Genomic DNA, 6,000 nt, shown 5'->3' on the forward strand with positions numbered 1-6,000 from the left:
GGCTACGTGAAAGTGCATTTGTCAAAACACGTGGAACCACACACTAAAATAGTTTTACTTACTATAACTAAAAATTTAAAATGTACTGTAAAAAGAAAACATTTGTCCCTATTTTTTAAAATAAAAAAATGGGAGAAATGTACCATGTAAACATAAATTTAAAAAAAACTGATAAACTATATTAATATTGAAAGTAGGCTTCAGAAAAGAAAATACTATCAGGTATAAAGGGAGATATTTTATAATGACAAATGGATCAAGTTATTAAGAAGACAGATCACCCTAAATGTGCATGCACTTAACAGTGAAGTGTCAGAAGATGTGGAGCAAAATCTAACAGAACTTAAATAACAAACAACAAGTAAACAAATAGACAAGAAAATTCTCAACTCAGTTGTCTAAATTCTAGCTATAAGAAACTAGAAAAACAAGCCAAACATAAGCAGAAGGAAGAAAAAATAAAGAAGAGAGCAGAAATCAAGGAAAAGGAAATAAAACAACAGAGAAAATTAAAAACAGAAAATCCTGGATTCTTTGAAATAATCAATGAAATTGATAAATCTCTAGCCAGACTGATTTAAAGAAACGCCAGCAGAAAACATAAAAATCATCAGTATGAGAAACAACAGGGAGGATAACCCTGCAGATGTTATCGATGCAAAAGATTAATAAGGAAAAGCTCTAAATCTCTGGAAGCTGATAAATTTGATAATTTAAGTGGATGAATTTCTCGAAAGACACAAATTGCTAAAGCTCACTTAAGAAGAAATATAAAATTTAGATATCTCATTACCTTAGATAAAATTAAATTCATAGTAAAACATTAAAAAAAGAAAACTCTAGTCTCTGCTGACCCGACATTAAAAAACAACAACAACAACAAAAAAAAAACACACCACTTTTACACAAACCCTTCCAGAAAAGAAGAAAAAAAGGAACACTTCACTATCTATTTTATAAGATTAGCATTATCCTGATACCAAAACCAGATAAAAACATCTTAAGAAAACTACGAAAGCCAATATCCCTCATGAACATAGACAGAAAAGTCCTTAACAAAATCTTAGCAAATTGAATATAGCAGTATATAAAAAGGAGAAGTCAGCATGACTGAGTGGAGTTTTTCCCAGATATGCAAGTTTGTTTTAGCCTTCAAATAATGAGTATAATTCATCACATTAAGAGACTAAAAATTGAAAGACAAAAACATGCAAATAATCCAAGACATGCAGAAAACATTTTTGACAAAATTCAACGTCAATGAAATGTAGCTGACTAGAAATAGAAGGAAATTTCCAAAATACCTACAGTTAACATTCTTTGAATAGTAAAAGGTTGATTGCCTTCCTCTAAGATTAGGAGCAAGGCAAGGATATATGATCTCACCACTTCTATTTAACATTGTAATTGGGGTCCTATCCAGTGCGATAAGGGAAAAAAAAGAAATAACATCCTTGGAGATTGAAAAGAAATTGACCAAACTCCCTTTTTTTTTCACAGACAAAAGAATTGTCTACATAATATATCTTAAAGAATCTATTTTGAGTTACTGGACTTTAAAAGTGAGTTTAGCAATGTCTCAGGATACAAGATCAAAATGCAAAAACCATTTGTATTTCTACATACTATCAATAAACACTGGAAATGAAAATTACATTAATAATACAGCTTACAATAGTATCACAAAATATGAAATACTCAAGGATGGATTGAACAAAGTATTACAATATCTGTATACCAAATTAGCAGATATTACCAAGATAATTTAAAGACCTAAATAAATGAAGAGAGATACCATGTCAATACATTGGAAGACTTATTGTCACAAGGTCAATTGTGCTCAAATTGATCTAAAGATTCAACAAAACCTCAATCAGAATTCCAACAGCATTGATTGTACATATTTATAAGCCTATTATAAAATTGCATGCTAATTCAAAAGATGTAGAATAGCCAAAACAATTTTGGTAAAGTACAAACTTGGAAGACTTACAATACATTATTTAAAAAGGTATAATAAAACTACACTAATCAAAACCATGGGATTTAGTGTAAGGACAGAGATACAGACCAACGGAACTACAGACCAGCTATAAACAAATATAATTTATTTTTGACAAAGAAGCTAAGGTAGTTTAATGGAGAAAGGACAGACTTCTCAGTACATGTTACTGGAACAATTGAACATCTACATGGATAAAAAGCACAGTGACCCTCACCCTCAGACCATATACAAAGATGACTAGTTGGTCAGGCATGGTGGCTCATGCCTGTAATCCTAGCATTTTGGGAGGCTGAGGCGGTTGGATCAATTGATGTCAGGAGTTTGAGACCACACTGGCTAACATGATGAAACCCTGTCTCTACTAAAAGTACAAAAATTGGCCGGGTGCAGTGGTGCACACCTGTAATCCCAGCTACTCGGGAGGCTGAGACAGGAGAATCGCTTGAAATGGGGAGGAGAAGGTTTCAGTGAGCCAAGATCACACCACTGTACTCCAGCCTGGTGACAGAGAGGGACTTTGTCTCAAAAAAACCAAAACCAAAAACCAACCAACCAAACAAAACACAAAGATAACTAACTGACAATGCATCACAGACATAAACAGAAAATGTAAAAAAAATTACAGGAAAAAATTTTTAAATTTCAGGAAGAAAATGTAGGAGAAAATCTTTATAACCTTGGGCTAGGCAAACATGAACCAGATATGAGACCAAAAATATGGATAACAGCAATAATTGATAACATTGGGATTTTTCAAAATTCAAACTCCTATTCTGAAAACCCTGTTTAAAAACCCTAAAAAGTCAAAGTTCAGGCTGGAAGGAAAGTGTATTTCATAAAGGACTTGTATCCAGACTATGTCAATGACACCCAAAAGCCAATAATAAGATGTACAATCCAATTTTAAAATAATAGGCCAAAAATTTGAACAGACACGTGACCAATAGAAGATACAACATTGACAATAAAGAATAAACCACTTGAGAAAATGTTCAACATCCTTAGTCCTTCGGAAAATGCAGGTGAAAAATAATGTGATGCTATTACATAACGGCCAGGATGGCTACACAAAAAAGTGTTAAACTAATTGTTGAAGAGGATGTGGGGAAATGGAAACTCTCATTGCTGGTGGGATGCAGAATGTTACAGCCACTTTGAAAATCAGTGTAGCACGCTCTTATAAAGTTAAATGCATAGCTATCATTTAACCCAGCAGTTCTACTCTAGGTGTATGCAAAGTCTTATATACAAATGTTCATAGCAACTTTTAAAAATAATAGTCAAACCTGGACACAGGTAACTGCCTTTCAGTTGGGAAATGAATGAAGAGATTGTGGTATATTTACACAATGGCAAATGACACAGCAATAAAAAAGAATGGACTACTGATACACATGACACTACGAATGATGCTCAGAACTGCTGTGTGACAGGAAAAAGAAAAACGCAACACAATGACTATGTACTGTGTGATTTCATTTTGTGTGAAATTCTAGAAAACCCAAAATATAGTGGCAGAAAGCAGACGGGCGGTTGCCCGAGGCCGGTGGTAAGAAAGGGGAAATTCTGGAGGGTGATGGAAATGTTCTCTATCTTGATTATGCTAGTGTTTACATGACTGCACACATTTTTCAAAACTAACTGAACTACACACTTAAAATAAGGAGATGTTATTGCATGCAAATTATAAAACAATATAGCTGACTACAGAAGAAAAGATATTAATAAAATGAAAATAAACTGATAAAACAGTTCTAACAAGTTAGTTCATAATCTTTCCATTGTTTTCAATAGATACTGAATATATTGCCTTATAAGCTTTTTCATGTAATGACACACTGTGAACATCTTTCTGTGTCAATAAAGACTTCCTATACTGTCATTTTAAATGACTGCATAATAGTTCAATCTGTTTGTAAAAATCATTTACCAAACTAACTATTGCTAAATATTCAAGTAATTTTCTATTTTTTAATGTTACAAATTAAGTTTTAGTTTCAAATATTCTAACTTTGGCACAATAACTTTTGGCTGGAATTGGCTTATCATTCCACAAGCTTGATAAAAACTACAAAAAAAATTTCAGAGGACTGGTAAAAGTCCTGTTTTGATCATGACCTGACTCATAGATTTCAAAGTGATTCAAATGAGATTACAGAGATATTTTTTGGGGGGCAGTTAAATTTTTACCTACTTCTGTGGCCAACCAAGTAGACGTGGTATCTTCAAGCTATGATTATGAATGCAAACCCAACAGAGGTTTATACACAAACATTGCACCAAGAACCATTCTTCTGGTTTTGATATGGTACTATGGTACACAGGACCTCTCTGTACTATCTTTGCAACTTCCTGTGAATCTATACCAAAACAGAAAGTTAAAAATGGGCAAAGAATAAGAAGTATAAAAATTGCCAACAGGTATATGAAAAAATCGCTAATCATTAGAGAGATGCAAATTAAAACTACAATAAGAGAGTATATCATACCTGTTAGAATGGCTATTATCAAAAAGACAAAAGATAAGTCTTGGCGAGGATGTGGAGAAAGGGGAACTCTCGCATGTTATAGGTGGAGTTAGTATAGCCATTATGAAAAACTGTATAAAGCTTCCTTAGAAAAACAAAAATAGAAATACCATATGATCCAGCAATTCCACATCTGGTCATATAGTCAAAGGGATTGAAATCAATATGTTGAAGAGATGGCTGCACTCTCATGTTCATTGCAGCACTATTCACAATAGCCAAGATATGGAATTAACCTGTGTCCATCAACAGATGAATGGATAGAGAAAAGGTGGTATATACGCATAATGGAATACTGTCTAGCCTTAAAAAGGAAGGAAATTCCATCACATGCAGTAACATGGACAAGCCTGCAGGACATACACTAAGTAAAATAAGCCAGTCACAGAAAGACAAATACTTCATAATCTCACTTATATGTGGAGTCCAAAACAGTCAAACTCAGAAGCAGAGAACAGAGTGATGTTTACCTGGGGCTGGGGTGGGAGTTGAGGAGATGTTGGTCAAAGTTGCCAAGTTTCAGTTACACAAGAGGGATCAGTTTTTGAGATCTACTGCACAGTATGATGACCCCAGTTAATAATAATGTATTGCATATTTCAAAATTCCTAATAGAGTAAATTTCAAATGTTCTCACCACAAAAATAAGTATATGAGGTGATAGATATGTTAATCAGCTTGATGTAGTCATTCTACATTGTGTACATTATCATAACATCCATTGTACTCCATAAACATACACAATTATACTTTGTCATTAAAATTAAAAAATAAATGTAAAAAGAAATCAATAACAATTCAAACATGTATAAACGAAAAATAGATAAGAAACAATTATTAAGAAAAAATCTAGGCATTCTATGTTCAGTTCAGATCTCTGGAAACTCTACTCAAGAGTTCTTACTTTCACTGAAATTTGTTTCATATTAAATGAGTTCTGTTCAAGTGAAAGCACTTATTGATCACCAGTTTGTTTCAAGAAGTTCAACTTATGCCGGGCGCGGTGGCTCAAGCCTGTAATCCCAGCACTTTGGGAGGCCGAGACGGGCGGATCACGAGGTCAGGAGATCGAGACCATCCTGGCTAACACGGTGAAACCCCGTCTCTACTAAAAAAAAAAATACAAAAAACTAGCCGGGCGAGGTGGCGGGCGCCTGTAGTCCCAGCTACTCGGGAGGCTGAGGCAGGAGAATGGCGTAAACCCGGGAGGCGGAGCTTGCAGTGAGCTGAGATCCGGCCACTATGCTCCAGCCTGGGGGACAGAGCGAGACTCCGTCTCAAAAAAAAAAAAAAAAAAAAAAGAAGTTCAACTTATTCAAAGGGCAATGTTCAGATATGCGCCTGTCTCTGTTTTCAGGTTGGGACTCAACAGCCTGCTGCATGGAGCAGCTTGTCTCCTCTCATCTAATTCTCACAATAATCCCAAGAGGCAAGTAACATGCTTATCACCAGGGTGCAGATGGGGAA

Source organism: Papio anubis, chromosome 4, assembly GCF_008728515.1.
Source record: "Papio anubis isolate 15944 chromosome 4, Panubis1.0, whole genome shotgun sequence".
NCBI lineage: Eukaryota > Metazoa > Chordata > Mammalia > Primates > Cercopithecidae > Papio > Papio anubis.